At 39.7% G+C, this 10,524-nt stretch overlaps 1 pseudogene; it reads right to left on the bottom strand.

The window, feature by feature from the left end:
- Positions 1–274: 274 nt before the first annotated feature.
- The window catches only part of LOC102425890, a 49,910-nt pseudogene continuing 39,660 nt past the window's right edge, over positions 275–10,524 (bottom strand).

Raw genomic sequence — 10,524 nt, 5'->3', positions numbered from 1 at the left:
AATAGCGACTGGTTGACCGGTCATTCTGGTTGTTCAGTCGTAATGGTCACTTAGGCTTTTATATATATAGACTAGAGGCCCAGTGCACAAAACTCATGCACCTCTGGGGTCCCGCCCCCTGCCCCCCCTAATATTCATGTATTTTTGTATATGTGTGTATGTAGGTATATATTTTTTTGTTGTTAATCCTCATCTGAGGACATTTTTCATTGATTTTTAAAGTAGTAGGGAAGGTGAGAGACAGAGAGAGAAACATGGATGTGAGAAAAACTCATCAATTGGTTGCCTCCTGTACATGCTCTGACTGGATTGGGCCGAAACAGTGCCACCGACAGGGCCGACTGCTGGCAGCCTGCTGGGGCTCAGGCATTGAGTGTATGGTGATTTTCTGTTTCTGCACCCACTTCTGGTAGAGGTTCCATGGTAGGAGCTGCTGATGTAGCGACCACTTTCTGTCTTGATCTTCTTGTCCTCCTATCCTGAATGCCCCACAAATGGCTTCTTCCAGTCCCACTTGAGCTGCTGCTGGCCTCTGGTCAGGTTCTGGGCCTCATCCCCCATCAGGTCCAGGACAGCACCAGACACCTGCTGCCTAAAGGTGCCCTGTCGCCACCAAAGCTCAGGCTCTGTTCACTGTTGAAGTCCTTGGGCCAATAGGGGACATAGAAATCCTGGTCTAGTGGCCAGGCCTCCTCCTTCTGCCTCTTGGCTCCCCACTCAGGTCCTGGTTGCTGCCGCTGTTTCCGGCCCATGACCTCTGTGAAGAAGTCCTCCACGCTCTCTCCCTCCTCCTCTTCCTCCTCCTCCTCCTCCTCCTCCTGCTCCTTCTCCTCCTCCTCTTTCCCAGGCTGCTCTGCCTGCCAAGTTGGGCAGCTTGGGGCTGGGCCAGCCAGACCCTCCTGCTGCTCCTGCTGGCCCTGCTGGAACCTGGCAATGGCCTTGCAGTCCTTCTGCCATTTGGCCAGCATCACCAGGTTGCTCAGGTCCCAGCTGGAGGTGTTGATCTCAAAGATGGTCGCTCGCGAGCGGTACTGCTTGATGCTGTCCACTAGCCTCAGCCGCTGCAGCTCCTCCTCCTCAAAGCTCAAGCTAAAGAGGGGGTGCAGGGCCAGCCCCACTAGGTCCAGCTCCTTGGCCCTCTTTATGGACTCTGGTGAGGGCACTAGCTGCGAAGGCACGTACTGCTGCTGGGAGTTGTAGGCCATGCAGCCCAGGTCCCACAGCTCCAGCGACACCCCCAGGATATTCTGCAGGTTGCAGTCCTTGTCATCCATCATGCTCTGTGGCACCCAGCACACCGTCCACGACTGCACCTGAGGGGTCCTCCTGGGGGCAGGGGAGGGTGAGGGCACAGCCCAGAAACAGGTGCAGGTCCAGCAGGTAGGGGATCTCATCTGGGGCCACCAAGGAGTAGGCTGTGCCACTTTGGCCAGCCCGGGCCACATGACCCACATGGTGCAGGAAGAGCTTGCCCTTGGCCAGGAAGCTGAAATTAATGATGTTGTCTAGCAGCAGGATGTCCAGGTCAGTCATGATGAAGGTGAAGCATTTGCCATGGTGAACTTGGACAGGTTGATCTTGTGGGCCATCTGGTTCAGGGTGCTGTAGATGTGGGTGCAGCTCAGCTGCTGGAGCGGCCTCGGCCCTGCGGAGACCAAGCGGCTGGGGGAGGCAGACGCTCAATGCCTGAGCCCAGGATGGGGGTTGGACAATCGGGGGCAGGGCCCGCTATGGGAGGAGCCAATAGGGGCTGGATGGGGCAGTTGGCCACTGCAGTGCACATCATAGCCAATAGTCGTTCCGCTGTTTGGTCAATTTGCATATTAGCCTTTTATTATATAGGATAGCCATTCTGACAGTTGTGAGATGATATAGCATTGTGGTTTTAATTTGTATTTCTCTGACAATTAGTGATGTGGTTCATATGTCTATTAGCCATCTGTATGCCCTCTTTAGTAAAGTATCTATTCAGACCCTTTGCCCATATTTAATTGGATTGTTTGAATTTTTTGGTGTTGAGATATATGAGTTCTTTACAAATTTTGGATGTTACCCCCTTATCAGATGTATCATTGATGAATATATTTTTCCATTCAGTGCATTGTCTTTTCATTTTGTTTATGGTTTCTTTTGCTGTGGAAAATCTTTTTGGTTTGATGTAATTGCATTTGTTTATTTTTTCTTCTGTTTCCCCTTGCCTGAGGAGATATATCAGAAAAAAATTACTAAGAGGAACATCAGAGATTTTACTGCCTATGTTTTCTTCTAGGAATTTTATGGTTTTCAGTCTTATATTCCAGTTTTTAATCCATTTTGAGTTTATTCTTGTGTATGTTGTAAGAAGGTGGTCTAGTTCCATTTTTTGTATGTATCTGTTCTATTTTCATAACACTCTTGGATCCCATTGTATGTTCTTGCCTCCTATGTCAAATATTGATTGACCATATAGGTGTGGGTTTACTTCTGGGTTCTCTATTCTGTTCCATTGATCTATATGTTTGTTTTTAAGCCAGTACCATGTTTTTTTGATTACTTTATCCTAGTAATTATCAGGTAGTGTGATTCCTCCAACTTTGTTCTTCTTTAAATTCTATGTTATGTTTAAGTGTTTGATAACTTATTCTGAACAAGGATTGCAATTTCATGCTTCTGTCTGTTAGTAATTTTGCTCATAGTTTTGTTTCATTTTTTGTTGTTGTTGTTGTTGTTGTTGTTGTTTGTTTGTTTCAGGTAGAAGAACACTCTTCAGTATTTCCTGTAATGCAGCTCCTATGCTGGTAAATCTCTCAACTCTGTATGTCTGGAAAATTCTTTATTTCTACTTTATACCTAAAGTATAACTTTGCTGGTTATATTATTCTTGGCAGGTGATTCCTCTCTTTCAATAATTTAAATATTTGATTTCACTCTCTCATAGCGGTAGGGTTTCTGCTAAAAAAAAAAATTAATGGACTTTCCTTTATATGTTACTCTTTTTTGCCCCGGATGTCTTGAGAATTCTTTCTTTATTGTTAATTTTTGGCAGTTTTAATATAATGTCCCTGAGAGAAGGCAGTTTTGGATTGAAATAATTAGGTGTCCTGTTAATGATGAGGAAAATAAGACATTTTTGGAGGGGAGACCAGCAGCCTGACTCTGTACCTAGTTAATTAGTATCCCTAACGCACATTCCTGTTAGCCTATAGTCTGGTCACTGCCCCTTCCTTAATTATCTGGTTTTGCAAGACCTGTTTACCTAAATACTCCCATTTTACAGAGGCCATAAGCCATGAACAATACACAACCCCCACAGGGGGTTATCAGCACTGGCGCCAGGCCAGGCCTTTAGGTGTGGTCTCATGGCTCCCATCCCAACACACGGGGCTTTTTGCAAAGCCCACAAAAGGTCCGCAAGTCTGATCCTTATTTGGGGGACAAAGAAACCCAAGGGTATAAAGAGAAAGCTTCCTCCATATTGGTTTGCTCAGGATTTGGAAACAGGCTCCCCTGAGTCATGGTACTAGCACATCTGGAAATAAATGGGTTTTTCCTGTATCTCCGACTACTCTTGTGTGTATTTTCCAGCTGCCTGGTAAATTCTGTAACATTAGCTTCTTATATTTGAGGATCTAGTTCTTTCCACAGGTTTGGGAAGTTTTTATTAATTATTGTTTTGAATAGTCTGTTTCCTTCTCCCTTTCTTCCCCTTCTGGTATAGCCATTATTCTTGTATTGCTTTTTCTAATGGAGGCAGATAGTTTTTGTAAAGTTTTTTCTATTTTTTTAAAAACTCTTAATTCTCTCTTCTTCCACCTGAGTCTTTTCTAGATTTCTGTCTTCTATGTCACTAATACTTTGCTTCATCTGGCCTACTTTATTCCCTAAGCTAGCTATTTTATTCTTCCTCTCTTTTGTTGAATTCTTCAGCTCCAGAATTTCTGCCTGGTTCTTTTTTATAGTTTCAATATCATTATTTCAGTTCTCTTTTTATTCATTGATTTTATTTCTGAATTTGTTGGATTACCTTTCTGAGTTTTCTTGTATCTTGTTGAGTTTTTTCTGAATTGCAATCTTGAATTTGCTGTCCCTTAGATAACTTTATCATGTCTTTATGTTTATTTCTCAGAGATTTATTTCATTTCTCAATTTCCTTGTTATCTGGTTATTCATTGTGCTTGATAGGTTATTTCTCTGGATATTGTTTTGTTTTGTTTTTTTCTTTTCAGCCCTTTTACAATCTGCTGAGTAAGGATTTCACTGCCCGGTGGGCCACAGGAAGATGGGGTGGGTAGATTCCCCATCTGCAGAATACTTTGTTTAATGCTGGTGGGTTTTGGAGTGCTGCATTTTTTTTGGTATTGTTTCTCTGCCCTTAACCATGGGCTCAGCCTCAATATGTGCCAGCCACCCAGGCGCAGCTGTCTTGCTCCTCTGGTCTGGTCTGCCTAATGGGCTCTGTACCCCAGCCCTTCACTGCTATCATATCTCTCGGGGCCATGTTGAATCCAGGCCCACACAGTTTCTGCCTCTGTCCTTCTCCCTCCATACCCATTCTCTGCTATTCTCTCAGAAACACCCACATTTCCAGTGCTCCTGCGAGATGTCTCAGATTTGTGCATTTAACAAGGAATACTTTATTGAATTGTAGCGGTCTAACTTGTAACTTCAAGGGGAGAGACTTGGTAACACCATCATGCTGCTGCTGACACTGCTCAATAGTTGTAAAACTCATAATATACGATAAAACTTTGCATATTTGCATCATAAAATGTTGCTTCTCCTCAATTTATAGAAGGCAACAACTAACTTTCATGTGTTTAAGTTTTTTAGATCTTCTGCAAGTTTCTTCTATTTTTCTAAATAATATGCTTCATACTGTTATTTCTTAACTTAATAAAATTTAAGCAATATTAATTGATTTCCTGCTATCATAAATAAGGATGTTGCTCATTTGAACTGTATTCAACTAGTCAAACATTCTGCTCCAAATATAATATTATCAGCAAGGTCAATTGCAATCCTAATCAAATGGTATAAATATAAAAATTATCATACTCCCATTAATAAGAGTATTGTGTGACTCCTTCACACTCTAAGATAAAAACATTCGAGTTTCTTCACTTTCTTCTCTTTTTCCTCTTTCTTGCACCTAAGATTCTTCTACTCACTCTAATATTTGTGAAGTCCAGGACATGATTCCATGTGGAGCCTCACCCAGGATAAGTCTAAATATTTAGGAATTACATATCAAAAGAATAAACTGCTTAATAAAATATGTTATAATCTTCTAATTTGAAAAACATACCTACTGCGGATTAGAAATTTCAGGGTTGAAATTAGGTTATCTGACTCTTTAAATCTAGATGGAATTTAAATGGAACCACTCTTTAATGTCATTTCACAGAGTTAGAGAAAATCTAGATGCACCCAAACAGTATTTATATATATAAAAGGCTAATATGCAAAGTGCCTTCTTGGGAGTTTGACCAGGAGACCAGGAGTTTGATCCCTCACCATGATGTGCGCTGACCACCAGGGGGCAGCGCAGAATGAAGGAAGGCCCTGGCCAGCAGCCAGCAGCTGGCAGCTGGGGAAAGGAGGCCCTGGCTGGCAGCCGGAAGGAAGACCCCAGCCAGCAGCTGGAAGGCCATGATTGGCCCTGATCACCAGCCAGACCTACGGACCCTACCCATGCATGAATTTCGTGCACTGGGCCTTTAGTCCATGAATAAAAGTCAGCTACATCTCCAGTGTCAGTTTCATAGGAGCTTAGAAGAAGTCTAGATGAAATAATGCAGCTTATGCTTAAAGAACTTCAGAGTCACAAACACTTATGAAACCTAACTTCTACATGGGAGAGCAAATCTGAATGACAACAAACATATTTATTAATAAAACTTGATGATTATTCTCAAGTATGAGTTTAAATATAGATTTAAAACCCAACTATCATAGCTAGTCTCTATTCTAAGACATTATACATAAATTATCTAATTTCATTATTCCCCCAATATGTTGAGATGGGACTTTTGTCACCCACCCTTCTATATGGTGGAACACTAACACTTAGAGGAGTTAAGTAAATTGTAATAATGGAGCCACAACTTTAGCTCAGCTTGTCTGATTCTAGAGACTTCTGTCTTTATCACTATGTGGTCTGCCAATGTCTCATTTCTTGTGTTTGTTTTTACAACCCAGTAGTTTGACTTCAAGTTGTTATCATGAAATTCCTCTTTTTATATTCAGTAGTCTCTTTTATAGCTATGGTTTTGATAGAATGATTGCTTCTAATCAGTTTTATGAAACTGATTTTGGAAAATTGTTTAGATAAATTTTTAAAATTAGATTTAAATTGACTTGAGTTCATTATTTTAACTACTGAATCATCTTTTAAAAACATTTTTATTAAAATTATTGGGGGTAATATTGTTTAATAAGATTATATAAATTTCAGGTGTACAACCTTTTAGTACAATATCTGTATATACTCCATTGTGTGCTCACCATCCTAAGTGCAGTCTCCTTTCCTCACCGTATATTTGATCCCCTTTGCCCCCATCACCCTCATCCATTCCCCTTCCCATCATTCTGTGTCTCTATGAGGTTTTTATGTGTTTTTTTTGTATGTTTGTTTTGTTTAATTTGTTGCGGTTTTATATCCCACATATGAGTGGGATATAAAATAGCCATACAGTTATTTTTAAATAAGTTTTAGAAAGTATCCATGGGTTCTAGGTTTCTGAATCATTATATATTTGAAACTACCTTTAGGTAATTATTAAATAACAGCTTTACTGTGTATTGGATTTTGGAGTCAAAATATTTTCTCCTCAAATCACAGTACTTATAACTTAATTGTTTGGTAAGCTGCTGTTGTAGAGGAGCAGTCTAAGGCTTCTGTGGCTTTTGTTGCTATCATTGTTCTTCACAGTAAGCTATTTTAATTCCTGGATTCAGGGAAGATTTTAAAATATAATCTTATATGCAAATTTTGCTTTTTATTAATTCCATTGGTCCTAATATATTAATTCTATTTTTTATTTTACAAAGGAATAGTGATATTGTTTCTAAGTTTCTTTTTTTATTAAAAATTGTGTATTTTTGTTCTTTATTGTTTTTTGTTATTGTTCATTAATTTTCTTTTTTAAGAATACCAATTATTCATGTATTACATCTGTTACCTAATGTCCCAATTTCAGTCATCAGCTTTTTGTTTCTCTTTATTCTCAACTTTATTTTTGCATTCTTAGAGAATCTTCTAAAGCTTTTTACCTTATTTGTTGAAAATACTGTATTATTTTCTGAAGTGAAAAGTATGTGTTTTCCTCTCTTCAGCATCGCAGAGTATTTGAGATCCTGTGTTTCTAATCCGGATGTCAGAGCAAAGGTGGGCAAAGTGCTTTGTTACTTTCTTTGGGTGGGCAGGACCACTTTATTTTGTGGTAAATCATTCGTAGACTAAAGATAATTTTTAGGAATCTAACCTCCTTGTGTTTAGAGTTACTTTCTCCCAGATTCTGGCTAGACACTAACACTTTATGTGTTTGTTAATCAAGTTTTGAATTTCCATCGTTTTTTCCCACCTGCATCCTGATAGGTATATAAGCTGAAAAACCTACAACTTAGATGCCATTATAAATCATGGCCATTGCTACACTTGGTCTTTTAAAAATTGAAGTGAAATTCCCATAACATAACAGCAACCATTTGAGAGTGAACAATTCACTGACATTTAACACATTCATAATGTTGTGGAACCACAACATCTGTCTAGTTCCAACCATTTTCATCACCTCAAAATAAACCCCACAGCATTAAGCAGTTACTCCACATTCCCAGCTCACATCTCAGCCCATAGAAACCACCAATCCTCCTTTGTCAGTATGGGATTACCTATTCTGGATATGTCATGTAAGTGGAATAATAAACCATGTAACCTTTGTATCTACTTCTTTAACTTAGTTCATTTAGTTTTTGAGATTTACCCATGTTATAGCATACTAGAGGCCCAGTGCACAAATTCGTGCATGGGTGGGGTCCCTCAGGGTGGCCTGTGAGGATTGGGCCAAAACCCGCAGTCCAATGCTGCCTGTAGCTCCTACCTGCCACTCCGCTCATCCTGGCCCCACTGCTCCTGCTGCGGGCTCACGCCCAATCAGTCCCGATCGGGAGAGGCTAGTGCTGCCGCAGCAACACTCGCCAGCCATGAGCCCTGCATCTGGCGCCCTCCCGAGGGAAGTGGCCTAAGGGATAGGGCTGAAACTGGCTCTCTGACATCCTCTGAGGGGTCCCAGATTGCAAGAGGGCACAGACCAGGCAGAGGGACCCCACTGGTGCACAATCAGGGCTGGTGAAGGACCACAGGAGGGCTCCAGGGCATGTCTGGCCCATCTCGCTCAGTCCCTATTGGCTGGACCCCAGCAGCAAACTGGTGGTCAGTGCACATCATAGCGACTGGTCGACTGTCTTCCCCCTGGTGGTCAGTGCACGTCATAGAGAGTGGTTGAGTGGCCTTAGCATATCATTAGCATATTATGTTTGATTGGTTGAACAGTCAACCAGTCACCGGATGACCAGACACTTAGCATATTAGGCTTTTATTATAAAGGATATTTCCATTTGTGGCCAAATGATATTTATATATTTTATATAATTAAAAAACTGTGAGATATATTTTTAAAAATAATTTGTTGATGAGCATTTATGTTGTTTCCATCTCTTGGCTATTGTGAATAGTGCTGCTCTGAACATTCTTATACATGTGTTTGCTTGAATAACTATTAATTTTTGAGAATATGCCTAAGAATGGAATTGCTGGGTCTTATGGAAATTCTATATTTAAAATTTTGAAGAATTGCCAAACTGCTTCCCACAGTCACTGAACCATTTACACTCCTACCACCAAAATATGAGTATCCCAATTTCTCCACATCCTCATTAATACTTATTGTCATTCCTTTTTATCATCGGCAACTCAGTTTGTGCTGAGTGGTATGTCATTGTGGTTTGGATTTGCATTTTTCTAATGGTTAATGATACTGCACATCTTTATATGTGCTTATGGCCCATTTACATATCTTTTTGGGAGAAATGTCTGTTCAAGTCCTTTTCCATTTTTAAATGGGTTGTTTGCATTTTTGTTACTGAGTTGTTGAGGATTTTTTGCATCTATGTTCATGAGAGATATTGGTCCAGTCTTTTTTCTTATAATGTCTTCACTTAATTTTGGTATTAGAGGATTCTGGCCTCATAGAATGAGCCAAGAAGTATTTTCTCTGCTGTTATCTTCTGAAAAAGGTTGCAGAAAATCAGTATAATTTCTTCCTTAAATGTTTAGTAGAATATACCTGTGACCTGGTGTTTTCTCTTTTTGCAGGTTACTAATTTAATTTATTTAATAGATATAGGCTTATTCAGGTTGTCTGTTTCTTGTGTGAATTTTGGCTGATTGTGTCTTTGAAGAAATTTTTCCATTTCACGTAGGTTGTAGAGTGTGCAGGCATAGAGTTGTTCATAGTATTATACCTTTATTATACTTATAATTTCCATGAGATATGTGTTAATGTCCTCTCTTTCATTTCTAATATTAGTACTTTGTGTCTTCTCTAATTTTTAAAATTATACTAGCAAGAAGTTTATTCATTTTATTATTATTCTTAGCCTTTGATCTTATTGATTTATTCTTTATATTTTATTGGCTTCCTATTTTCAGCTGCATTGATATGGGCTTTAATTTTCAAAATTATTGAGTTTATTTGGTTTATATTAACTAATAAAATTATATAGGATTTTGGTGTATATTGTATTCTGTGTTCACCACCTAAAGTCTAGTGTTCTTTCATCTTCATTTATCCCCCTTGTCTCTCTTCTACCTCTCACATCCCCCTTTCCCTTTGTGATTCACCATACTGTTGTCTGTGTCTATGAGTTTTTTTTATTGCTTAATCTTTTCCATTTTCACCCTTTTCACCCAGCCACCCATGCCTCCTCCCCTCTGACAGTTGCCAATCTGTTCTCTGTATCTATGAGTCTGTTTCCATATCTTTGCATGCTTTTTTGCCCTGTTCATTAGATTCCACATATAAGTGAAATGATATGATACTTGTCTTCCTCTGACTGGAATAATACTCTCCATGTCCATACATCTGTTGAAAAAGGTAAGAGACACATCGATTGGTTGTCTTCTGCATGTGCCCTTACTGGGCTGGGGATCAAACATGCCATCCAAGTTTGTGCCCTTGACTGGAAATCAAAACTGTGACCCTTCAGATAATGGGCTTGTACTCCAACCACTGAGCAATACTGGACAGGGCTTCAGTTTTCTTCTTTTGATTGATTTCTAGTTTAATATCTTTATAGTCAGAGAAAATGCTCCATTTTATTTCAATCTTCTTAAATTTATTGAGACTTATTTTGTGGCCTAACATGTGGTCTATGCTAGAAAAATGTTCCATGAGCTCTTGAAAAGAATGTATATTCTGCATATTTGGGGTGAAATGCTCTGAAGATACCAATTAATTCCATCTGATCTAGTATGTCATTTAT

The sequence above is a fragment of the Myotis lucifugus genome, unplaced genomic scaffold, assembly GCF_000147115.1.
Source record: "Myotis lucifugus unplaced genomic scaffold, Myoluc2.0 scaffold_206, whole genome shotgun sequence".
Taxonomy (NCBI): domain Eukaryota; kingdom Metazoa; phylum Chordata; class Mammalia; order Chiroptera; family Vespertilionidae; genus Myotis; species Myotis lucifugus.
The sequence above is the reverse complement of the archived record's forward strand: the minus strand, read 5'-3'. Positions and strand labels throughout refer to the sequence as shown.